The sequence below is a fragment of the Tympanuchus pallidicinctus genome, unplaced genomic scaffold, assembly GCF_026119805.1.
Source record: "Tympanuchus pallidicinctus isolate F22 unplaced genomic scaffold, pur_lepc_1.0 scaffold30, whole genome shotgun sequence".
NCBI lineage: Eukaryota > Metazoa > Chordata > Aves > Galliformes > Phasianidae > Tympanuchus > Tympanuchus pallidicinctus.
The window spans coordinates 5,651,896-5,677,117 of NW_026294748.1; the positions used below are offsets into that span (position 1 = coordinate 5,651,896).

General features: G+C 47.2%; 1 protein-coding gene across 3 annotated transcripts in view; it reads left to right on the plus strand.

The window, feature by feature from the left end:
• KIRREL3 (kirre like nephrin family adhesion molecule 3) overlaps positions 1–25,222 on the plus strand; it is a 235,047-nt gene that overhangs the window by 66,368 nt on the left and 143,457 nt on the right. The window lies entirely within an intron of this gene.

Genomic DNA, 25,222 nt, shown 5'->3' on the forward strand with positions numbered 1-25,222 from the left:
GGGAATGAGTGACCCCAGGGTTGACCATGGGTGGTGTGAGGAAGCAGAGTGAGATAAAAGGATGGTGCAGGGTTTGATGGCTTTGTGGCTGTGGCCGCTCTGTGATGATTTCCCCCCAGCTGTGGTGCTGGGGTATGCTCAGAGCATCATCTTTTGCAGTTCATTAAGTATCTCTGTTGCTGTTACTCAGCCTGAAATGGCATCAGCTGCTTTGCACGTTTTGGTGTTGCTGCTATTATCTCTTAATAACACACACATTAATTATTAAGCCAGCTTGCTTATTCTACACTTTTAAATGATAACCCTGCCACACGTGTTTGCTTAATAAATGCAACCCCTGTGTGCTTTGAAATGGCTCATTAGGGGTGGTTTTAGCTCTTCTCCATTGACGGTTGCTTCTTAAAGTGCCACAGTGATGGGCAGGAATATCCCAGGCTGGTAAGTGCTGGAGGCTCGTGCTTGCAGGTCTGCTACTCGAAAGGTGGTATTTGCTGCTAGGGAGAGGGATGGGTACCCTTCAGCCCCTCGTGCTTTAAAGCCAACATGAATACACATAAAGCTCCATTTCCCAACGCAGAATCCACTACCTGCATCCCTTATTCCTTTTTTCAACTCCCTGAGTAAAAGTGGCTGTGTTTTTCCAAAGCAGCAACTGAAAACCTCGAGCAGTTTTCCCTTTGTCACCTCTGGAGAAGGAATGTCCCCTTGTAGCAGGGATGGGTATCGTTTCCTCCATCTCAGTGCTGCAATGGTAGTTCTCTCATGTGTGCTGCAAGTTGGTTTTTGTCCTTGGTGTGTCCATGTCCATCTTTTGAACCTGAGTAGCGAATGGTGAGCTGTGGTAAGGAGGTCAAAGGCAGCAAGGGAGTGTGGATGTGTGCTGGCACGTGTTGCTGGAGGAAAGCTGCCTGCTGGACCCGCAGCTCCCACACAGCTCCTGGTGCAGCACCAGATGGGGTTTAATCAGCACCACCGCGCCGAAAGGATTTGATTGCGAGACATCTAGTGCTGGATGAAAGGATTATCCAGGGTTTATTTCCAGCTGATAACACTCTGCCCTTCTGTAACACCTTTTGTCGGAGGATCTCGAGCTCTTTGCAGACTGTGGTTAATTAAGCCTCACATTGCCCCCTGCTGTCGTGGGTGAGGCCGGGGCTAAGTGCTGGCAACCGAGCAATTAGGAGGGATGGGCAGAGGTGCGGGCTGATCTCCCGGCTCTTCCTTGCTGCCTTGGTTCCACATCAGTCTCTTTGTGCCGTGGGGAGGAGCACACGTGGGGTCGCATGGTTGCTCAGAGCTGCTGGTCCCCATCTGGCCCACAGCTGGGTGCAGGTGTGCATCCCCAAACCGTGCAGCTTCTGCCCTCGGTTTCCCTCTTCTCCTTTTCCCCAGTGCCTGTTTCCCACTGGGCTCTGTGTGACGTTCTGTTCTGCAGACACTTTGACTCTTCCTTTGGTAGGAAATAACACAGACACAAAACAACGGCAGCAAAGCCCTCGCAGCCCTCCAGAAAAGAGCTTTTGCTGCCTGTCTCCACAGGGGCAGATCTCTCAATAGCGGTTTCCCTGGAGAACAGCTGGGCCTGAGGTTCCCTTCCCCTCCTCTTTTCTTTTCTTTACTTTCCCCTAACTAAAAATCAGGAAGCTTTAAAATCCTCTTTGAAGTAACACTGTATGAAGAGGATTTATCCTTGTCCACTTAAATATTCATGACAGCTTGCATTTCTGTTCAAAAAGACACTTGTTTATTTAGATAAGATTTAATTTATTCATAATTTACCTAAATTTGCAGGAGCGTGCATGTACATTTTAGCTTATAAGCAGCATAATACATAAAACATTATTGAAGCATGCAAATTACACAAATACAGCATTTGAATCTGCCTGCTTGTTTTAGGCAGATAACTAATTTCTTACCCTGAGTAGAGACGCAAACACAATTGCATGGGCTTGCTGCCGGGATTCAGTGGCTCAGAATTACTCTCGCCTCCATGGATGAGGTCTGGGTGTTTGGTGGGCTGTGATGGAGCCACTTCTCTGGGAGCAGTGATGAGGCTGTAGGGTGGGCAGCCTTCTTGCTGTCCTGTGGTTTGCTGAGGGCTCTGGGCAGGCTGCTGCTCACTGCCATGGGGAGAGGGTGGGACTGGGGTCAAAGCATTGGTTTTACAGGGCATGATGAGGTAGGTGCTCATCCCCCACTTCCCACCATCAATACTGTCCTCATCCTCATTAACTCTGCACCTCTAATGGTGATGCAGCCACTCTATGCTTCCCTGAGGATGACCAGATGACCACCCACTTCCAAATAACAGTTGCACAGATTTATACCTACAAGATGGCCTTGATGAACTGGGGTTGTCTTCCTTCTATATTTCAGACAGCTGTGTGCCATAGGGATGACACGCTGTCATGGAATCACAGAATCATTAAGACTGGAAGAGATGACTGAGATGATTGAGCCCATCCCCTGCACACTGACCCTACAGCAGTGTGGATGACGACTCACGGCTGGAGCCCCGGTGTCATTTTTGGGTTATGTGTTTGGTAGCTGGGCAAGATGCACTGACTTAGCACTGTGAGGATGTGCAGCACCATCAGAAATTGTTTCTAGCAGGTCCTAGTATGGAATTAAATGTTTGCCATTGCGTATATGAAATCTGGGCTATGAAACCTGTAGTAGCAGATATCTCAAGGACTTGCACATTATGCAAATCTCTCTGTGTACGGCTGCGTTCCCACACAACCTGTTATTAAGATTGCCTGCCACTTCACATAAGATTCTGCTTCCCATTGCCTGTAACCGTGCCAAGCAGTAACTGTTGGGGCTGGGATTTCCACGGCCAGCTGTCCTCCTGGGCTGACAGGCGCTCTGTTTGCTCTGCAGGAGGGGTGGGAGGCGATGGTGGGGCTGCCGGCCGGTTGGGCTTTTTCCCTGTTTAAAATCACAGCCAGAATCTTTGCTTGTCTCCAAGACTGAAGCTAATGGGGGGAAATGAATTTCCCCTGGCTTTGTAAAACTGAGCATCGCTCCGAGCCTGAGCGGTTCAGGAGATGCTCTGTTGCTTTTGGTGGGCTCATGGAAATACCTTTTCAGTCCCAGCGATGCTCAAGGAGGGATTTCTCAGAGCAAAAACTTGAGCTTTCCACTTGTTGGACTCAAACAGCTCGTAGCTACGTGTGAATGGCACAGGGGCTGCACAGCGCAGAGCAGGGGAAGTACAGCACCTTGTTATGCATGCACACACAGTGAGAACGTGGAGAACTGAATATTTGGGAAAGAATAAGCTATTGATTGGAGTTGAAAATAAATAAAAAAGTCTCCCATCTCTACCACCTGTGGATGTATTAGGGAGAAAATATTGAACTGGGCTCTCCTGGCTCCCGTGCAATTGATGCAATTTATTTTCAATTTGTCAAACGTGGCATAGGAGCAGCAATTGTTTTTGGTGATTTATTAGGAGTTTTCTAAGCAGGGCACTCTGTCATTGGAGTTACTTCTCTCGTGTCCCCGTAGGTTTTGTCTTTCCCAGGCTCAAGCTGTGAGCCCACAGAGGTGAGGTTTTCTTTTTCTTTTTCTTTTTTTTTTTAACCAAGAAGGGAAGAAAAAATAAAATGAAAGAAACTGAACCAAAAGGGAAATGGGGGAAAAAGTAGCAGAATTGACATATTTTAAACACGATGACAGGATCGCCTGTTCAAATTGCCTCTGTGAATTGATTTAAAACATGTTGGTAGGCATCTCTATTTCATTAACTGTCTTCCTCCTTCATTTCAGTCACTGGAGTCATTGCCTCTTATTACCTTCCAGGCTCATGATATCCATCCACATGGTTATTTTAGTTATTACTCTCTGTATACAGAAAATATAAGAGGCAATTTGGGGACAGAAGCAGCTTGGGAGGGATGCGGGTGTAGCAGAATGAGTAATTTGGATTCTGTGATGCCCGTGATAGAAAGCAGTCAGGATTAGTGGTGCTCGTTGTGCCCTTCAGCCAGAGCCCGTGGGATGGGTGCAGGGATTTGTGGTATCAAATCTGGACCTGGTAATGAAGTGCGTTCCCATTCCGTGCAGCAGATAATGGCCCCAAACCAAATTCTCTCGTGGCTAATAGGCGGCGCAGCGCATGCCTGGTGTTCCTCCATCTGATTACTGCAGCATAAAGTGCCTTTTCAGTTACCTCCCCCTAGAGACAGCGCCTGGGGAGCTGGGGGACCTCATGCGTGTCCACAGGGAACTCGATCATCTCCTTCCTCCTGTTTATGAGGGATGTTAACGTGTCCCCTAAATCAGGATGGGATGAATTAAGCAGCCTTGTGGATCTCCGCCTTCTAGGACTTGTGGAAAGCTGTCCAAGATGCCCTTCCCAAATCTCAGTGGCCCAAAATCCAGAGATTTCTACCACCTCTTTTCAAATGAATTAAAAAAAAAAAAAGAGCATTCCAGACTATTTTCACAGTTTCAAAAATGCCAATGGTTTGTGATGTTTTCTTTCCTAGCACTCTGCAGTCATTAGCTTGCTTACAGCACTCAGCGGAAAAATGTGGTGCTTAGGAGACCTTGCTTCTGTTCGCTGTCTTTACCACCAACTAATTGGTTGGAGAACAAGCAAATATTTTTCCTCTGCTCCTCAATTTCCCAGTGTTTTGTCTTGCAAGTAGGAACAGAAAACCTGCTGCTGGTTGGCAGAGAGCAAAGGGAAGAGTGTTGTGGTGAGGCAGAGCTCAATATGGGATTCCTGCTCACACTTTCCCTCTCTTGGTGTGTTCTCCTTTGTGCCAGCTGGGCTGTGCTCTGCAGCAGGGCGTTTTCCAGGCAGGTGCCTGCTGGGGAAGGGGAATATTCAGAAGCCAAATGGACGCTGTTGGGAAGCAGTCAGAACAAAGCATCCAGGAGCTTGGTGAGAGTACTGGAATGATCCTGTATCAGGGTGACTGCAGTGGGAAGGGGCAGTTCCTGGCTGCACAAACAGGCATTGCCTTGATTTAAAGGCAGCATTTGTGGCTTGACACTCTAAATTCCTTGGTTTAATTCAAGTCTTGCTGTGGTGTGTTGCAGGAGGATGCTGCTCCCTTCACATGGGTACAATGAAATAGACCAGCAGTTTTAATACAGCTTACCTGAGAATGTGGGAGAAGGGTGAGCTGACCCAACAGGCATGAGCTGAATTTTGGGGTTGAAATAAGGACAGGGAGACCACTCATCAGATATCATCATGGGCAAAACATTAATCTCCTTATGTGGAATCTATTGCCTATTGCTAACAGATAGGCAGTGAGACCTTAAGGCACAGCAGTGGGATCTGGCTGGGTCTCCTCTCCAACCTGGGCTCTCCTTTGCACCTTCTCACAGATGCTCCCAGCCACCACCCCTTCCACATCAGCCCAGCACAGCCCACTCTCTCAGTGCAGTCATGTAAGAGAGATTCAGTTCCCTTCTGCTGGGCTCTGTGCAAAGCAAATGCTGGTGTTTTGGTGGGGCTGCGGAGTGGCTGTGCTCGAGGAGGTGCTGTGGTTGCTGTGTGTGTGGCCATCATCCCTCACACCTCGTTACCTCCGCTGCTGATGGCAGCAGGCGTGAACCCATCACCTCGCCACCTGCAGAACTCCCTTCTATTAATTGCGAACGCCTTGCTCACAACATCCAATTTCCAGGGCCCATCGCTTAGAAATGTTAATGCTATTTACTGTAGCGTGTGCTGGATAATGGCATTTCTCAACATCTGCTTTCATTTAAATTTTCCAAGCCTCTTCTCGCACGCAGCTTTCGGTAACGATGCAGTTCTTATACTTGATGTCAGGATGGGAAGTGGCAGTCTCCAGCCCAAACAAAGCAAACCCCAAAATTTTATTAATGAAGATTTGCAGCTGCTCCTGGGACTTGGCAACTGCCTGGTGACAGGATTCATCTCGTGAAACCTGCCCATGATAAATATCAAGCGGGAGTGATTAGCAAGAGGTGGTTAATTCATGAGCAGGTTTTTCATGTTGGCTGGAGGATAATTTGGTTTCTGGTGACAGTAGAATTTTTTTCCCCTCTCTTCTCCATCCTCCTAAAGGAGCTGTAGGCTTGAGCTCATAAAGCAGCAACTGTTGCAGCCACTCACCCTATTTACAAGCCAGGGCTGTTCAGCTGGGAAAGGAGACGGGCCTGGTAAAGTGTTGGACAGAGAGTTTCCAAATGATGAAGGGCAAAGTGAAAACTAATGGGTCCCTGCTGGGCTGTTACTGAGCTGATGAGGGGCTCTGGGAATTCTGGTGGGGAAATAAAGCAGAGTGCAGAGCAGAGGCGTAACTCCTGCATGGCGCTGGGGGCCTGGTAGTTGAAGCACAGGGGTGAATTTCATTTTGCAGCTGTGCAGCTGCACTCATCCTCCCCAGGTCTCTCATTTTCTATGCCTTCCTGCAGCAAGTGATGAGATTGCAGACCGAAGTGTTTTCAGAGTGGTCAAGATGGGCTTTAACCTGAGGGAAAAGGGATATTTAGCAAGGTTGCCATCGCATCATATCATGATGGATATTTACCAGCATTATGGGTGCTCTTGCAACCAGCATAGTTGTCCTCTGCTGATTTGGGATCCAAAGTGAGGAGCTTGGATGCGATGCTGGAGGAGAGATAAGGGTTAAAGCCAAGCAGGTTTTTGCAGGTGGAGGCAGCACTGATGGTTATGGTACATAATCATCCCATTCCATCTGGGCTGAAAAGTCTACTAATTGAGGCAGGAGTCATTTCCTGTGGGAGAAATAGCTTCCCTGTTTTCAAGGCATTAACAGCCCCTTATTTCTAGGGTCAGACAGGCATCTCATTGGAGAGGCTCCCCACATCATCCCAAGCCTGGTTCAGCTGAAATAGCACCCGCTAGTTTTCTGTTTTCGTCCAGTCCTCCCGGTTGCAATCCCCTTGTTAGTGGCTTGGCAGGGAAAAGATGCAGGGAGAATGGGAGGAAGAGGAAAGAAATCTTTCATTTCTATTTCCAAGCTGCATCTCAGTTCCTAAAAAGCACTGATGCTTGCAGAGCTGCCACTGACAGTTCAGTACTGGGGGGAAACCTGTGCTTCCATTTCCAGCCCTGTCCCCATGGGCAGAGCGAGCTGAGCAGGGAGTGAGTGTGTGGGATCAGCAGGGAAAGGGAAAACAATTTGATCAGGGGGCCCTGGAGTCAGGCACATGGAGGATTGGTCTGGTGGGGTTTTTCAGCCTGCATTAACGTCAAGTTGATTTTATTTTTAGAGAAGTGATGATATTAAAAGGCGAGGAGGTGTGGGGGAGAGGAAAGCACCTACAGGTATATGGTGCAGAGCCCCCATCAGCCTCTCAGCTGCTCCTTCCTCAAAAGCTCAATGCTCTGTAGAGCTAATTGCATGAGAAACAGGTAGTATAGAGTTGCAGGTGCAACCTTTTACCCCATGTAGCCACGCATGTCTGATGCATTAGCAGCTTTCTGTCATGTAACACTGGGGGTGTTGTTTCCTGCCATGGCCAGTGTGGGTTTGGGGAAAATACCTTCTGGAAGAGTGAGTCCAATGCTCTGGGGCCAGCAGGCAGAGATGAAAGTTGTCTACTACCAACTCTGTAATTGTTAGGAATGTCCTGGAGACAACCAAGGTCAGGCTAGATGGGGCTCTGAGCATCCTGATGGAGCTGTAGATGTCCCTGCTCACTGCAGGGCAGTTGAACCAGATGGCCTTTAAAGGTCCCTCTCATCTCAGACAGTTCTGTGACTCTGTGAATTGCCCTGAGACTCAAAGCCCAAAGTTTGTTTTGGCATCCCCAATGATTCCCTTTCAGCGCTGATTGTACCCAACCTCCTTACCCCTGTGAACATTTCAGGTGACTTTCAAAACCACATGTGGTCATGTTTTTGCTGACATATGCTGGTGGTGCTTTGGGGGATGCATCCCCTTTCTATAGGCAGAGAATGGAGATTGTTTCCCAACGTGTCCCTTGTGGTTCTGAAATGCTTTTCATCTGTGCAGAGAAAGTAAGGAAAACCTGGGGGTGGCAGACTGCTTCCTGGAGAAATGTGGCTTCCTTTTTCTGCTTTCATTCAGCCCCAACTTCTTGCTTGTTAATTACAGACACACATATATAATGGTTGTATATATAGTTATCTGTGTGTGTATTTTTGGTGATCTCAGTTGCCTCAGCAAAGCTAACCTAAAATCAATTCTGAAGGGAGATGAAAGTTCATTTCTGCTTTCCATGCCAGAGAACATAAAAACAAGAGGGTTTTCAAACTTCTCTGATGCTTTCCTTTTCTTCTGAGTGAAAGGTAGTAGGAAAACAATGGAATAAGGCTCCCAGCCTGGACTCCAGCTGCCAGGAGAATTATTAGCCTCTTTTCAGCCTGCTCTCAGCAAGGGCTTTTTTACATCCCAAGCCAGGAGGGTGAGATGAAACGTGGATGCTTGATGGCACATAGGCAGGTCTGTCTTTCACTGTGCAGTCACAGACGGCAGTGAAGAGGTCAAGTCAGACGGTGTCATCTCCTCTGCCGGCCTTGTGTCAGGCAAAGCCATGAATTTCCATAATTTTACTCCAGGTGTGCCTTTGTTGCAGAGATTGCGCTGCTCTCACAAAGACAACGAGGCTGTGTAGTGAAGTTCTGACCCCATGCTGGCAGAAATGAGGCTGTGGTTTAATGAAGAGTCCTAAACAAGAGGGGAAAAAAAAAGCATTAATGCTTGCTTGCAGGCCTGCAGAGGCGAGCTGTTCTTCTTGGGAGAAGTACGGATAAGAATTGCCCCATACAGCTCTTAACCCACCTCAAGTAATCAAGATAATGGTCCTGCACAGTGAGCACTTCTGCTTTGCTGTATCCAGTGACCTCTGAATCTGCTGGCACCGGTGGTCGCGCCGTCGTGATTCCTGGAGAACCCATCTTCGTGCTGGAGGACGTGAGGCTGCGGCTCTGTGCTCATCCATGCCCAGAGGGGGGAGTGGTGGGCAGGGGATGCTCCTCCCAGAGCCGCAGGTGACTTTTCTGATCTAAGCAATCAACAGCTTATTCACCGTGGCTTTGAGTGTCATGCTCTGGTAACCAGGCAGTTCTTGTTGCTCATCTAGAAATCCCAATCGAATGACTTCATTATCACACAGCGGTGTTTCCTTTGTGGATAACAAGTCATACTGCGAGCATTAATGTAGCCGGCGTTGTATGGATTTGTGTAGTGGGATTGTTGTAAGCGCTGATTGAAGCTTTTTTTTTCCCTGTGATTAGGGTATTTATTCAGGTGTGAGAGAGGGAGTCTCAGTTGTCTAGTAAGATGCGAGTTGAGCAGCTCTGTGTGTCTCTGAGGGGTGTTTAGAGGGGCGCACCTCGTGAAGTCAAGTTAATGAGTTGCATGCATGAGGTCTGTTTCATTCTCTCCCATCTCCAATGTTTCCATTGGATGACAAGAGTTTGTGTGATCCACTCCAGAAACCACAGCTTGGGCATTGCCTGGGGTTTTAGCAGCTATCTAGAGGGGCTTTTGGCTGGAGTCGCCCCTTCTGCGGGGTGTAAGTGTAGGAATTGAGAAGCAAAGCTCCTCCATTCAAGCTAAAGCCAGTGTTTCTTTTATTTCTTGAGGAGATCAGTTAAAGTTCCTTTAATTGAGGTTAATGTGTAGTCGGGGGAGAGGCTGGAGGTACAATCTATCGACTCTACCAATGAAAAATGCTAGGAAATGGTGTCCTCCCACTGTCTGGCAGCTCCTAGCTTCCTCCTCTGCACACCTCATTATCCCTTTTGACTGCTTCATCTGGACAGTGTTCATCCTTAATGATGGCTGAGTGATAGCAAGTTTCTGCAGTTATTTAATTATTATCTGCCCACCCCTCGTTTTTCTAGAATGGTGACAGAGCACATTTCCAGGATGTCATGAGTTGCTGGACCTGGACTGATGGTTGCAAGACAAAGGAGAAGGATGTCTGCACTTACAGTCCTGTTTAGTATGTCTAATAATTCAAATTCAACCTTTCTGTCAGTGTTTCAGGCCAGACTTATGTTTTCTGGGCTCCAGGAGAACTTCTAGCTTTGACACCAGCAGGAGAAGGCTGCTCAATCCTGCCAGGGAGTCATTTAGATGAACTGTGGGCTACGTGGAAAGCTGGAAGGTATAATAAAATGGATAAGGCTTGATGTTATACTACAGATTTGTGCCCAGCCCTGATGATAGCCTGCTTAAATTATCCTATAGGTTGTGGGCTGGATGGGCTGTAAAACCTGCTTCTTCTCACCTACCTCCTGGTGAGCCTCAGGAGCCATCTCAGAGCCATCCCTGGCTCTGTGGGATGTCCTTGTATTCTTTCTAGCACACTGCACCTGACTTTCTCATTTTTTTTCCATCATCAGGTGCTTGAGATGCTCACCATTAGCATTAGCCTCACGGGCTGGTCTTTATCAGATGCTCCCAGCCCATCTGAGAGACACATGCCAATTGCAGCTCACTTGTCCACCAAGTCAAGTAATCTCTTCAAAGACTTCTAACAAGTTAATAAGGATTGATCTGCTTTTCATGAGATCACACTGATGGTTCTTAATGAACCCAGCATTTTCAAGCCTTTCCTTCCCCTTAAAAATTAGCTTCCAAATAAATACTTTTCTCCTAGTCAATGCACAGCTGATTCTTTCACTCTGCCTACCCCAATATGCATCAAGATTCTGATGGAAGGAGGCACCTCTCCAGCTTGACTGATGCATTGCTTTGGGGTTTGGGTTCAGTTGTTTGGTTTTTGTTTTGTTTTGTTTTTAGCTAAGCAAAAGCTTAAATTTTGTCCTAAACAAGGAGGGATTTAATGACAACTGTCTCATTAAGTGATGGCTTGGGAAAGCAGGTTCAGATGTGACTTTTCTGGAAGATATGTTATATTTAGTTGCTGCCCATCTGAAGACAAGGATTATTTTTTTTTATTTTTTATTTTTTGTCTTCAGAGGATGAGATTCGAACAGTGTAAATAAAGGGAAGAGCATTTCAAGATGAGCGCCTTGAGCAATGAAATTAGAGATTTTTTTTCCTTGCTGTTAGCAATATGGACCATCCATCCTACTGTCTGTAGCAACACCAAGAAAGAGATGTCAGAGTAATGGGGTCTTTGAGAGATCACTGCTTCTGCTATAAACGTCCAAACAGTCGCACTCTGTGTTCCCTGTCTTTCCCATTTAAAGGGAAATCCATAAGAATGAAATCCTGCTTTGTCATGGCTTCCCCTGTTCATTAAATCCCACGTGTGTGCATGTTACCATCCGGACCGTAATGCTTCGTGTCAGTTTTAAGTTCCCCTAAGCTTTTATTGACCGTTTCTTGTGTTATCTGCACACTCCCTAATTCATCTTCTCCTCTCCCGGGGGATCTGATCCCTGACTTAGGCAAATCCTCATCCTCTTCATTTGCGAACAGCAATGCAAAAGTAAATATTGTCAGTGTCAGCATCAGCTTCTTATCCTCCTCTGCCTCCAATTTCCCTCTGTCACTCTTATCTGCTCCGTATCCACTTATCTCTTGTGTATATATAATGGTCTTTTCCTTCCCTGTTTTTGTAGAAGCCTGGAGATCCTCCATCGTTAGCTTTCTTTGCTCCTTTAATTACATACTTGTGTGTTTACCTCCCTGGACCTCTGCCCCCCACTTCTGGCACATCCCCACTTCTAAGCAGGAGCGTTTGCTTTGTGCACCGCTCTGATTAAAGATGCGGCCGCGCCGAAATCCCCCACTTTGCAGACGCAGAGCCGTGGGCTGTTTGAAGCCGAACCTGAATTCTGTGCGGAGCCAACGTTTGTGGCTCTGCTTTGAAATGCTGCTGTGACTCTTCAGGTGGTGCAGATGCAAGATGTAGGATGGAAAGCCATCACGGCCCTCGTAGCGATGCGCTGAATGAAGAAAAGGGCGTTTTGTTACATCTGTATGCCTTGATTTTCCTGTCTGTTAGATGGAGGTAATGTTTCCAGCAAAGGGGAAGGACTTACTCAGGTGAAAGCTGAGCAGAAGAAGGGGCTGAGCAGCATTTTCTGATGAGATTTTGCACTGTAGGTCTGCAGGAACATCAGGGGGGACAGCAAGTGTAATGTAACCGGGAACACAAGTGGGAAACCCCCGCGATGTTCCTGAGAGCCTTGCTCTGTGCTGAGCTGCAGCCCTCCTGGTTTTTTCCCTGCAAGTCCATGCTTCGTGCGAGCGCCTGATCCATACCGAGTCTTATGATTTGTGGTCTGATCATTGCTGATGTTATAACCTGGTTATGTATTGATTTTCACCAGCAAATGGCACACAATAGTGTTTATTACATAACAATTCCCATCAGGAAAATGTCTTATTGTATGATGTACAGCAGCACTAAATGCTGGCATAGCGTAAGGGCTGTGCTGTTTTGCAGGATGTAGTCACTTGTAATTTCCAGATCAATGTGATTATGTGTTTTTTGAATTTTAATGAATAAACTACATTGGTGTTTGTTATTTACCTGCTTTCTGATTTTTTTAACAAGTTGCTCTAGTGATAATTACCAAAATTCTGTAGTCGCAGAAGGAGGAGGAAGAAAAAAAACCTGGCTCCTTCATAACTATCCAACTGGGCAATTATCTCCATACTGTATGTGCTGCTTTTCTATAAATGTTGAAATTCAGTAATTACCACTAGAGCCAGCCGTGACATTTCGAAAGCAGATACATAACAAATAGGAATGCCATGGAGTCATTAAAATTCAGATATCAAAACAGCTCTCCTTATTCTTTGCATGAATCCATCTCTTTGTTTCATGAGGAATTCAGATGCCAATTAAACACCTTTTCTTTTACTTTTCTTCTTTAATTATTCTTTTCCTTCCTTTCTTTTCCAAATGAATTTTATTCTCCTTGAAAGCGAGCCCAATTGACAGTCATGACAGTTGGTGCATTAGGGAAAAACATGGGCGAATGCTCTCCTTCCTTAGGAACCTGGCCAGCGTATTCCCAGCTTTGGAAATGGCAAGGCTGCAGCAAAAACGTACATCTTTCCCCAGTGATTCCTTTCTCTTTCCAGCTCCGTTTTTCCATGCTACCCAGTAAGGAAAATCACCCCTTGAGGTTATTAATGACTTCTGGGCTTGTTCTGCCCATCCAGCTCTGTCCCACTCGTGGGTGCAGCACCACCAGGGACAGCTCAATTATTTCCAAGATCTTTATTCACGCTGCAGCCTCGTAGCAGTCGCTGGCATCTGGCAGTTGTTTTTAACAATGTTGTCTTGTTTACGGGTTTGACTCTTGGAAGACAGGATGTGATGCCTACCAATCAGTCGCTAATGAAACGGAGGAATTGACAGCATGGAATTGATCCTTCCTTTGTAATCCTGTAGCAGTGAAACGTGTTTGTTTCTGAATCTGTCAGTGGGTTGTATGTAAACCAGGTGTGATAAGGAACCTGAGCGCTGAAAACAAGGAGAACAGCGGTTTCATAAACCTCACAAGGAAAAAAAGCTGTAGGGTTTCTACGCCTCCTCTCTTCCCATGTCGGAATGCCTCTCATAGATCTTTGTGAGTGTCTTTTAGAGACAGCAGGAGGAATTCATTGTGCGAGGATCCAGTGTACAGGAGGTGATTTGGTTCCTGAAGTTTGGCTAAGCCCTGGGAGCCTAAATAATGATGGAGTCACAAGATTATAGCATAGCTTGGGTTGGAAGGACCTCAAAGACCATCTAGTCCCATCCTCCTCTGCAGGCAGGGCTGCTAGACTGAGGGTTGCCCAAGGCCTCATCCAGCCTGGCTTAGTATTAGCAAAGGGACTTGGAGAGGTCTGCACTCCCAGCAACCCAAGGGTTGTGTCTTCCATGACTTCATTCCAAGTTTTCTCTGTAGTTTGCACATAGCAAGGCCCTCATCACCTCCAGGACAGCACCCTGACCGCTCTACTACCACTTTTCTTCTGCTTACTTACCACATACTTCCTCTTAAACAAAGTGATCTACTGAAATGAAACGACTCATTTTGCAACGCTCTGAAGAAGGAGCTCCTTTAGCTTGTATGATTTCCTAAGAGGCCTCAAGTCCATCACTTGGTTATCCAGCAGAGGATAGCTTCGAGTGCTCCTTCATCAGCTCCTCGCTAAGAGATGAGCCTGCGGTGCAGCCCGCTCGAGGAGAGCTGGTCGCAGGTTTGTTCCTGAGCACGATGCATGTGTGTTAAGGTGAATAGGAATTATACTCACTTCAAGGAGAGATGAGGCCCTTGTGTTGACTACATTATCATTTATACTAACAAAAAGAGCTTAAAATGTTAGCATATTCTTTTGAAAACGGAGCTTTGCATCCCATTAAGAGGAGGGAAACAGAACCCGCAGCGCATTATATTTCCAAGCGCCTGTCAAGAAACGCTTACGGCTGTCGCCTGCTTACTGAGCATTCAGCAACAGGAATAAATTGGGAATTGATGCTCGTGTACTGGTCCCCAGATTGAAAGGCAGAAAGCTCCAGTCAATTAGATGCCAACAAAATGCAAGTGTCCAGGGTTCCCAGAAGCTCTGGGAAGTGGAGTTTTCCAGGAGCTTGGGTTTGCTGTGCAGAAGATGTAGCTGGGAGTTGGGTTTTGGACGGTGAGGGTGTTCAGGTGAGATTCCCCAGCTTTCTTTCAAGAGATGCAGTGCTGTGAATCATGGAGCTGTGATTTGTGGCCTGGCTGGAACGGAATGGAAAAGCAAACTTAATTAACATCTCAGTTCTGCACTTTGGTTTGGGAAGGGCATGTAAGCATCATATGTAAGTGGTGATTTACTGAGAGCTGCTGGCATCAGATGTTTGGCCTAGGGGTGAAGAACAGGCTGAAAGTCTTCAGTTGCAGGTGGATATAAGCTTGTGTCATAGAATCACAGTTGGCTGTGGCTGTCCTGCAGGTGTGTCACATGGCCATGGGGTGCTGAGTACTCCTCCCTGAAGATGCTCATCCACCCTCTGAGGAAGGCAGCAAGTTCTGCGTGCACTGTGTGCCCAGGCAAGCAGTCTCTGTTTTAAGGAAAAAGAAAAGAAAAACCCTGCATCTCAAACAGAAAAACTCAAATAGCCCTTAAACTTCGAAAGCACTTAAAATCTACCTGAAGGGCGTGGTGTAGGCATTGGTCCAGCGCTATCCAACCTGAGAGGAAACAGTGAAGGGAAGGACCAGGCAAATTCTATATCACTGGAAACTGAGACATGAGCACAGTGGTGGGAAGTCTGTGTCATCATGCATGGGCCATCCTTGCTCTGCTAATGAGCAGATGGTCCAGGTTCTCAGGAATGTCCTTCCTGAACCAAAATTCTCCTTGAGGGGAGGAAGCAGGATCAATAAAATGGGCTGTGTGGGGGAGATGTAGCGTTGCTTCCTCAGACTGCTGAGGCTCATGCTGGGAGTGTTTCACAGTTATGTCCTCTGGGTTGAAAGAGATCACTCGTGTACCCTTCACGCTAGTTGCCATCTCTGTAGAGCTGCACACAGAGGATGCGTGCAGCTCCCATAGCAACTCAGGCTGAGTTTTTGGGTGAGAGTTGATGCTTTTATTTGGGCACGGGCTCAGCACAGCACCCTCGCAGAGCAGCTTTCCTGAGCTGGGAAACCAGACCTAAACTTGTGCCAGTGATTGCCTGCCGATGTCTGAAAGGCAATATCCTCAGTTGCCATAAAACATTGCAGAGCTGCTTTAGCCAGCAAACTACAGCTTGTGTCCTGGGCATGGGCAAAGCTTTCCGGGGCTCCACCGTGTGCAAGCTGCAGGGGATCAGGCAACAAATGACATCAGGCAGGCTTTCCTAGCAGGCGGAATGCATCTTTATTGGCATTGGTGTTATCTCAGTGCAGGTCCGTACACCCTGACACGTGCTCCATCTGTCTCTGTAGCAGGTGAAATGAAGATGTCTTGCTGTCCTTTCTCATCAATGTTGGTGCATCCAAGATCCCACTGATACGCAGAGCATTGTTCCCTTCCCTGTCCACTTTGATTAATTTGGTGCCTCATCTCCAAAGCCTGTGAATTTGTCTTGGTTCTGCTCTTCCCCTTTATGCAGGAGTTCCTCCCCCCTCCTCCTTACTGCTGTTGTGCTGCAAAGCCCCTATCTGGGCTGGCCTGACACGGTGAGAGCAGCGGGAGATGATGCGCTAAGACCCTGTGCATTACAGAGCACATAATCCAGTTGTGAATCCTCTTCAGAAGACTCCAGGAACTGCTGCTAACACCAATGGCCAGAGAACCAGCAAAGCGCTGAGGCTTTGCGACACTTCAAACCCAGCGCTATCAGGAGGGCGCTGAGGCTTGCACAAAGTGCTTTCAGCTTTAGTGCAGAGCAGGGAATAAAGCTCAGCAGCAGAGAAGTCCAATGGAAAGGTTTCTTGTGTGTGCAGTAAGATAATATATGGTAATGAGGACAGCACCGAGTTGCTGTAAGTTGTGGGAACTTATCACTGCTCTCTGCTGTTGCGGCACATTCCCAGGATTTGGTTTCGCCAAAGCAGCGTGAATAGATTTATTTTGTATTGTTAGGCTGTCAAGCTACTGCAGAGCAACAACTTTCAGATGATAACTTCACCGGCGTGCAGAACTTGTGAATTACATGCTTTTAGTCCCTGGCAAACAAACGGGGCTGACAGCAGCTCTGCAGAACCCTCCCTTCTCCCTCCCTCCCTCCCTCCCTCCTCTCTCTGTCTGTGGTCAGCAGCTCACCATCAGCTCCAGAGCTGCGGAGCCATTATTAAGAATGACATGAATTTATTCCTAGTGGCAGAGTATAATGCTGCTGTCATGTACATGTAATCAAGGGAACATGTAATCAAGGGAGGGGAAAGGCTGGCTCACTAAAACCTAATGAGAGGTGGGAGATGGAGCTGCTGGCTCCTGCCAGCCACGTTGGGCAGGCAAGGAGAGGGCTGGATTTTAGGGAAATTTTCTTTACAGAAAGGGTAGTGAAACACTGGAACAGTTTGCCCAAGGAAGCAGCTGAGTCACCACCTCTGGAGGTACTGGGGAGGCATGGAGACGTGGTGCTTTGGACTGGTTTAGCTGCAGGCGTGGCAGTGCTGGGTTAATGGTTGGACCTGATGACCTCAGAGATCTTTTTCCATCTCAATGATTCACGGATTCTATGAACTGTGTGTGAGGCAGTGCAGGTAGCAGTAGGGGTTGTGCTGAAGCTTGTCCTTTTCTTACCCCGTAGGTCTCTCATCGACATTTCGGCCTCTGTTGCTGTCTCATAGCAGTGGGGATTTGGCTTTGTGGGCACAGGGTGACTTTGGGGTGCAAAATATCCATTTCTGACTGACATAGGGCACGTGGAGCTGCAGGAAGCGTGGCTGTGAGGGGTGGTAAGGTGTCCCTGTCTGTGGTGGTTGGTGACCCTGTGGCAACGTACCCATCTGGGGCACTCTGCAGTTCAATTATGGCACGAGCACAGGTAATGCCTGCAAGACCAGGAGCTGCTCCTGAGCGTGCAGTGAGGGGAAGAGCAGAGGGTTGAAGCCGTGGGGGTGAAACATGCAGGGATGCTGGGAGGAGAGCCCAGGCATTTGTACAGTTGTTTCTGAGTTTCTATTTGCTTCTGAAAAAGTAAAAATAAAGGCCAGTCCTGAGCTTTCACTGCAGAATGGCTGTCGTTTAGGTTTTTTTTTTTCCCCTTTCTTCGATTCTTCAGAATATCTGCAGGCATTTATTTCTTCTTGCAGCAGGCATTGCACTGCAGGCCTGGTCTGTGTGCCCCTCCTGTGTTCATAGCTACTGGGGAGGAGGAGAACTGCACAGAAATTGCAGCTCCGGTGCCACCTGCGTTGTGGTGCAGAGCGACAGCCTGCAAAGTTTTGCTCTCTTTTTCTTTTTTAATATTCCAGCAGTGTTTGAGACTGTATCAAGAAACTTCTTTGAAAAGGAAATAAGCCCATAAATTATAGCATAGCCTTTGCAGAAAGGCAAAAGGAAGACAAGATTGTTTAAACATATTGTTTGCTGACCTTGACAGTTTACTTGTAATGTTATTTAAACATTTGGCTTTGCGGGGCGGTGCGCTTATTTATTTATTTAATAAGCCGCCAGCTCACAAATTGCAAAACTTCTGCAGTTTCTCTTATCTTCCGCAGAACCACTGAGATGGCAAAATATATTCTCTGTCTCAACAATTCAGTCTATATTTGCATGAGGAAATTGGAAAGCGAGTTGTTTTTCTTCGTTTGCATGACAATACCCCGAGCGCAACGCAATCCGCCGTTTAATTTGCGGTAGTTAGTGTGCGAGAGGAGCGGCCCGGCGGCTTGGCTCGGTTTTGTTGCTGATGTCGTTGGCATCATGATTAAAATTGATTTATAAGTAATGGCGAAGAAATCCAAACGATGTGTTTATTCCAAGTGGGGGCATCGGGTTTCCACCTCCTCCTGAATTTCTGCTGAATGCATTTTCAGGGTTGGGCTTCTCATCCGTCAGCTGCTTTTGTGTGGGAAACAGCAGATGCAAAAATGAGAATGGGCAGCAACAACAGCAGCAAGTGCTGCTCCTCGCGGTGTCCAGGTGGGATGCACACCTGGGTTCTGTGCCATCAGGCTGTTCTTCACCTCATTCTTGTTTTGTTGCTTCACTTTGGATGCAGCAGAGCCTCTCTGCTGCTCTCGGCTCAGGAAGATCAAGGGGAATTGGTTGGAATGGGGAATCCATTTTATGCAGGGAAAATGTGCAATAAAGCACTGATGCCAGGCAGCCACCGGTTTAGGATTATTTCATGCTCGTGCTACCAAAGGTGGTTTTATGTTTTGGGTGGGATCTGAGCATAAGAAGTCTGCTTGTGAGCTGGGATTGTGCACCCAGGGTTCCTTTCTCTCTTTGGGCTGCAAAGGAAATCTCAGGTGACTGATTTATTCTTCACTATCTGACTTGAGATATCTATAGGTAAATGAATTTCTCTCGTCCCATTTGCTTTGAACAACTTTGAAGGGTTTTGGTGGGTGGTTTTGTTTTGTTTTTGGTGTTTTAAGAGGAATTAAATTTCCTGGTTGTGGTGGTACATCACTGGATTAATCCTCAAGCTGGAACCAATCCCTTTCAAACAAGAAAACAGAGTTACTGTTCTGAAGCTGTTGGGATAGCAAGGAGTGTTTTGCATGGTGGCTAAGTCACAAAAGAGATCCCAAAGGCAGAGTTAGGCCAATGCCAAAGAGGCTTTGAAAATCCCTGTTTACTCTCTGGGATATGCAGTAGCAGAGAATTTGAGTAATCCTTGTACTTCTTCAGCATAAAGAAATATTAACGTTAGATAGCGATACCTGACTTTGTAGAAGAGTAAAAAAGCCAGAAAGATGGAGTGGGAGAACTGTGTAGGAAATGAAAATGCATTTAGCTTCCCTCTACAAGTAAGGGCCAGTGTTGGGAGAAGGATGAGGCATTGGTCTGTTCTCAATATGGGGCACTGAGGAGGAGCTAGAAGATAAATTTACACACAGCTTTAATGATTGCAGTTGTCTTGGAGCATATTTTCCTCGTGTTCAAGTGCTCAAGGTGTTGTAGATGCAGAGTTGGACTTTGAGGGGCCAAACTTGCAGTGTCAGAGAACAAAGTGCTGTGGCGAGGCTCATGGAAGTGCTTACAAACTCTGATAGGAGCACCTCCGAATGAAGGGGTTTCTCCTCCAGCACAGCTGCAAGCGGTAAAGCCACTACAAGTTGTGCACCTTATGTTTCCATTAACAACAACCCATAGGTGTGTCAGAAGTGTGGGGAAGTCAGGGCCGTGTCTTCTTGTACCACAGGGAGCCTGGCTGGGCAATGCTGCCCATTTGACCCAGCTCCATCCCAGCAGAGGGAAGGCAGCAAACGCTGGCAGCTTTTTGCATATCTGTAGATTGCAGGTAATGTTTGCCATTTAGGGTATTTCAGGGGAGACCTGGTTCTATAAAGCATTCATGAGCTCTGCCCTCCTGGTGTGCATTTTTTTCCCCCCTGGTTATTAGGAAATATTCAAATACTGTAAACAAATGTCAGTCTGTGGAATATTCATGAAGTCTCCTGTTCAGGTCGGTCCCCCAAGTCACTGCTGGCTGGAATACATCAAGCTAATGCTGATTACATACATTTAGGTTTGAATAAAGATATTCCACCAAATAGTCTCAGAACTACAAAAGCAGTTCTGCGCTATGAGCAGAAGAGGCTCAGTCACGTCCCCGTGCCACAGAGCTGTGGATGGGTGCTGGTTTCCCATGTGTTTGGCCTGACACAAGGGTGCCATTGATTTCTGCTAACCCCAGTGGCATTAAATTTGTGTTGAAACATTGCATCCAGGCTTCCCTCCCCAGGCAAGAGCAGCAATTACATCCCGTAACGTGACAAAATGGCAATGGTTTGAAATGTTGTAAAAACATAAAAATTAGAAAAAAATTTAAAAAAAAAAAAAAAAAAAAAAAAAAGAATGAAAACCCTTTAGATGAGTTGTGGTCTTTCATTTCAGCAAGCATATGGTTCATGGTGCTTTGGAAATAAATAATTTCATTTCAAAAGAAGACGGCATAAGTTTCTGATATGGAGTTGGCTGAGGAGGATGTGCCACTGCATTGAAAATGACTTTGTAAATGCTTTCTACTTCAGTCAATAAGTGCTTCAGACAAAATAATGCCAGGCAGTGAGAAACCAACTGGGGCTGAAAAGGAAAGGAGAACAATCTGGTCAGAGCTTGGCCTTGCTGCCTCTGGACTTGGATAATAAAAGGTGAAGGGAAGGGATGCTTTCATTGGCGTCACTGAGGAGCACGGTTAGGCGGATGGCGTTTGGCCATCAAAGATGTGATAAGAGCCAGGAGCTGAAAGTTACTAGAAAATAAAGATAGCCCTGTTTAATAGGGAGGCTAATTAGCACTCAGCATTGTGTCAGGGGTGATGGCAGATTCTTTGTTCTTGGCAAACTTGCAGATAGACGTTCTGCTAACATCCAGGAGCTCTGGGTGGAGCCCAGTATGGAGGGCAGCCCCACTGGTTGTGGTGGTCCTGAAGATGTGGAAAGTGCTGGAATTTGGTCTCAGGTCAATGTGGGCACTGCTGCAGTGTGTGTCTGTCCAAGGAGAGTCTCACTGTGCTGCCTGCAGTGGCCACTCGCTTTTTAGTAACCATCTTTAGCATGCGAGCTGCAGGGAGAAATAATTACATCTAATAGGAACGGTGGGTTCCCAATGAAGATGTACTGTGCCTGTACACAGCATGCTCCTAATGAACAGAAATGTCAGGCCGAAATAATAGATGAGAAGGATGATGTGCTTTGAGGTGTGCTGTGTTATTACCCTGCCTTTCTGTGAGGTCGTTCAGAGCTGGTGTGCTGTTACTTGAGGTGCTGAGGGGAGGACCAGTGAGTTTATTGCAAAGAAGGGAATCCCACACTGCTGTTAAGGATGCTGATACGGGGGTTAGTCCAGGTTTGTTTGCCAAGCATCTCCAGGAAGAAGTGGGAGTGGCTGGGAGGGGAAGATGCCTTTTGTTTGGGCATGTCAATCTCATGTGGAGATGGGGAGAAGCAGCTCCAAGATGCATCCTGTAGCATACACCTCCTCACTCCCCCTCTCCTTTTGATGGCATTGTACCCTGTGCCATGTTATCTCCCTGGAGCCTGTAGTGGGACAGTGGGAGGCTCTGTGCCTTCTGCCCTACATCTCTTAGCATTTCCCCCTGGTACTGCCATCACGCAGCCTTGCTGAATTTCCACAGGCTGCTTTGCTAGCTGCTGTTTTTCCCCTGGTGCACCTGCTTGGAATCATAGAATCACAGAGTCATTCCCATTGGAGAAGATCTCCAAGATTCCCAGCCCCCAACCCACCCCCATGCCAGTTGCCACATCCCCATGGATGGTGACCCCCCACTCCCCAGCTGCTGCGCAGTGCAGCACTGCTGTTTCAGAGAAGAAATTGTTCCTACTACCCAACCTGAATAAAATGCAGGAGCCCTGTACCTTGCTGCTATTTTTCCACTCCCTGTTGAAACTGCTGCATAAGGATATTTTCAGAAGTCATTGCCCCCTGCGGATATTATCACTTAATCTTTTCTTTTTCATCTTAATAAAAACTGGGCATGAAAGTCACTAGCTGAAAACATCCCTGTCCTGCACTGCTGGTGTCTCACAACAGCGTTTTTAAGATCATAGCTCATAACCACGGGGAGAGCTCTCCAAGGAGGGAGTGGGGAGTAACTTTCTGTTTATAGCCATTTACCTTCAGCTGTAATGTATTTAAGAAAGAAAATTGCTACTTACACTGGCGAAGCAAATTGGCTTACGCTCAGTAATAGGTTTCTAGCGTCTGTCTAGGAAAGGTCATCCTGGAGACTCCTGCACTCCACAGAACTTCATCATCATGGCTGGGATGGAAACAGCACAGTCCCAAGCTGCAATTCCCTCTGTGTATGAAGAGCACTTCTTGTGTTTGCCCACCATCACCGTGGCCTGGCTGGGATGCAGGCTTGTCCTCGGTGTCCCCTTGTTAGGGTAGGAGCTGCTCAACGTGAAAACGCCACGCCACGTCCCTCAGACCTGCTGGGCTGCATTGCCTGCTGCTCTGCTGTGTCTCACCCTGCAGTGCATCAGCCCAAGGTCCTGCTGCAAAGGGCTCTTCTGATTTAACGCTATGAGCCATCACCGTGGCAACAAATACAGATGTTGTGTTGGCAGCAGTGACGTCTCACAGGTCCCCGAGGAGTCTTTACCCTTGAGTGCATTTAGCTGATAGTGAAACCAAGGGGAACGCCAAACAAGCAGGTTGGAAAAGGGGTAGTGGCCTTTTTTTTGTTCCAATTGGGCTCTAGAAGTGCAAATTATCAGGTCAGGTAATGTAGCTGACTGTCATTCTGTGTGCAAATCTCACCCACTTATCTGTCTGTGCAACTGTAAAGCGAGCAGCATTACTGGCTGGCAAGAGCCACTGTTGTGACCAAGCTGGCAAAGTAATTATCTTAATAATTGAATAGCAGCAACTGCAGTAGTACAGCTATGTGCTTGGTCATTCGTATTCTTACCTTCATTGAAGCCAGCCAGCAGGATAGAGTTTTGTTATCAACAGGTGAAGTAAAACCATCACAGATATTAGTGGTTTGGGGTGGGGACATCTGGCCCTTGAGTGCACATCAGGATCCACTGGCAGCTGCAGGGCACATGGCATGGGGAGGGGTGGGGTGGGGGACTGAAATGCCCCAGGAACCGTATGGTGAGGACAGGAGGGTGGAGAGAGTGCCCCAAACCAATCTCTTGCAGATATAATCTTGAGAGTGGGACCAAGTGGTGATGGCAGCAGAGAGAGCTCATCTTTAACGTGTGCTGCTGTGTTGGTTGGCAGGGTGCTGCTGGTGGTCCAGCAGTCCAGCTCTGCCGTGGGAGGGTGGCATGCTGGTATTTTTCCCTCATCTCAGCGCTGCTTTGCATCCCCCAGGGCTCAGCTCTGCTCTTTGCTCAGTTCTCCTCTTGTCGTGCACTGCCTACTTGAACCAGGACTGGTGACCCGAACACTGGCCTTACCTTTAATTGAATAATTTCCTGTATCACCGTTGCCCTGGCTTCATTTGCCCATCACAGCCCAATTGGCAAACAAAGCACATTTCCCAAAGCAGTCTGCAGGCTCAGATGTTTTCTTCCACCAGCCCGTCGTTGCAATCCAAAGATCTCCCCCATCCTCTGAGGTCGCTGCAGCACTAAACTTGGGTGAGGTTGGAAGCTCCTGGGCAGGAGGAGCTCCACAGGTGGTGCTGAGGGTTGGTTGGTTGGGTAGGGGGAACAGGAGTCGCATCAAAGGTTCACTGATGCTAAGGGGATGCATAGGGCTCCTTATAGGGGAAGTAAAACGTGAAGGTCAGAGTGGTACCAAATGATGCTTTCAAGCTGAAGAAAGGGAAGAAAAAGAAAACATCATATGGGAGTTGTCTTTGGTCTGTTTTGTGATTCTGGACACAGCAGGCTCAGAGGGCAAACTTCTCATAGGAGGCGTCCCTGATGCTCCGCTGCAGCTGAATGCTAATCGAGATGATGTTTGTTCCCTCCCAGCAGCTTTTTCCCCTCTGTGTTATGTTTTTCAAACAAACATCCTAGTGAAATCTTCCCATTTATTTCAGTTGCATTTTCTCGCCGCCTCGTTTCAGTGCTGTTTGGTTCTTCCCCCTTCTAATAGGGTACAGCAATAAGAAACCAAGGTGGGAAGAGGCAGTGTGTTTTATTTCTTCAGCTGCAGAGAAGAGGCTCGCTTTCCTTCATCCAGCCCCTTTTTTCCATGTTTTTTTTTCTTCTTTTCTCCTTTTTCTTCCCCTTAACAATGCATCTCATCATCCCTTGTCAACTTAGGTTGAGATTCGCCAAGGATTTCAAAAGTGCTTAGGAGAAACTGATTGATGGACCAACAAAGCTGTCAAAATAGCTTAAGAAAATGAGGTTAAAACTAAAGATGATAATTAGTGAAATCAATAAGAAGGAAAAAGGCTGGAAGGGTTTCCAGCTGCTAGACCTAGTGGGGATCAGAAAGGCAATCTGCACCTGGAGTAGAGACTGTTAGGAAACGAGCTGAGGTCTTCTGCAGGAAGACATGGAGACAGACAGCATTTGACATTGTTTTCATCATATGCCAAACACTTTTTTGGGGAAAAAAAAAAATCAGAATATTCCCCTGGAAAACACTTTGATTGATGTACCTTGAGAGTTGTCGTTCAAATATGCCATACCTTTGCTTCCCTCTGTATGCAGGTCTTTGCTGCTGATTTGCAGAGTGACTCGTGGGAAGGACTGACAGGGACCTTCCTGGGGAGGGCAAGGAGGAAAGTGATTGCATGTTGGATTTCTTCCACTAATTGATCACGTTTTGATCAAGGGATAGACTGCAGAATAGCCGGAGGCAATACAAGTTGTTAATCCCCTGCAAGCTGGGTGGAGCAGAGCTGGGCAATGCCTCTTCCAGCCAATTCTGCTGTGGAGCAGCCTGGCATCTCCTGCTGCACGCGGACAAACAGTCAAAGGCTGCATCTGTCTCACAGATACTTAAGGTTAAAAGAAAGGCAGCATATGGTGCACAGCTCCAGGGCTGTGAAGTAAGAACTGCTGTAAGCAGAGACAGAAGTCACCTGGCAGAGCTGAGGTAGATGTGTCTAAATAAGACTGGAATAGCTGGGGACAGCATAGGAAGACACCAAAACCAGGAGGTCCCTGTTGGCATTGCTGCTCCCCTGGTGAATTATTTGAGTGCTGGCCAGCAATTCCAAATTCTTGGCAAAGTTTTGCAGTTGCCCTCATGTTGCTGCGCAGCTCACAGCAGTGATGAGCACGTGGAAG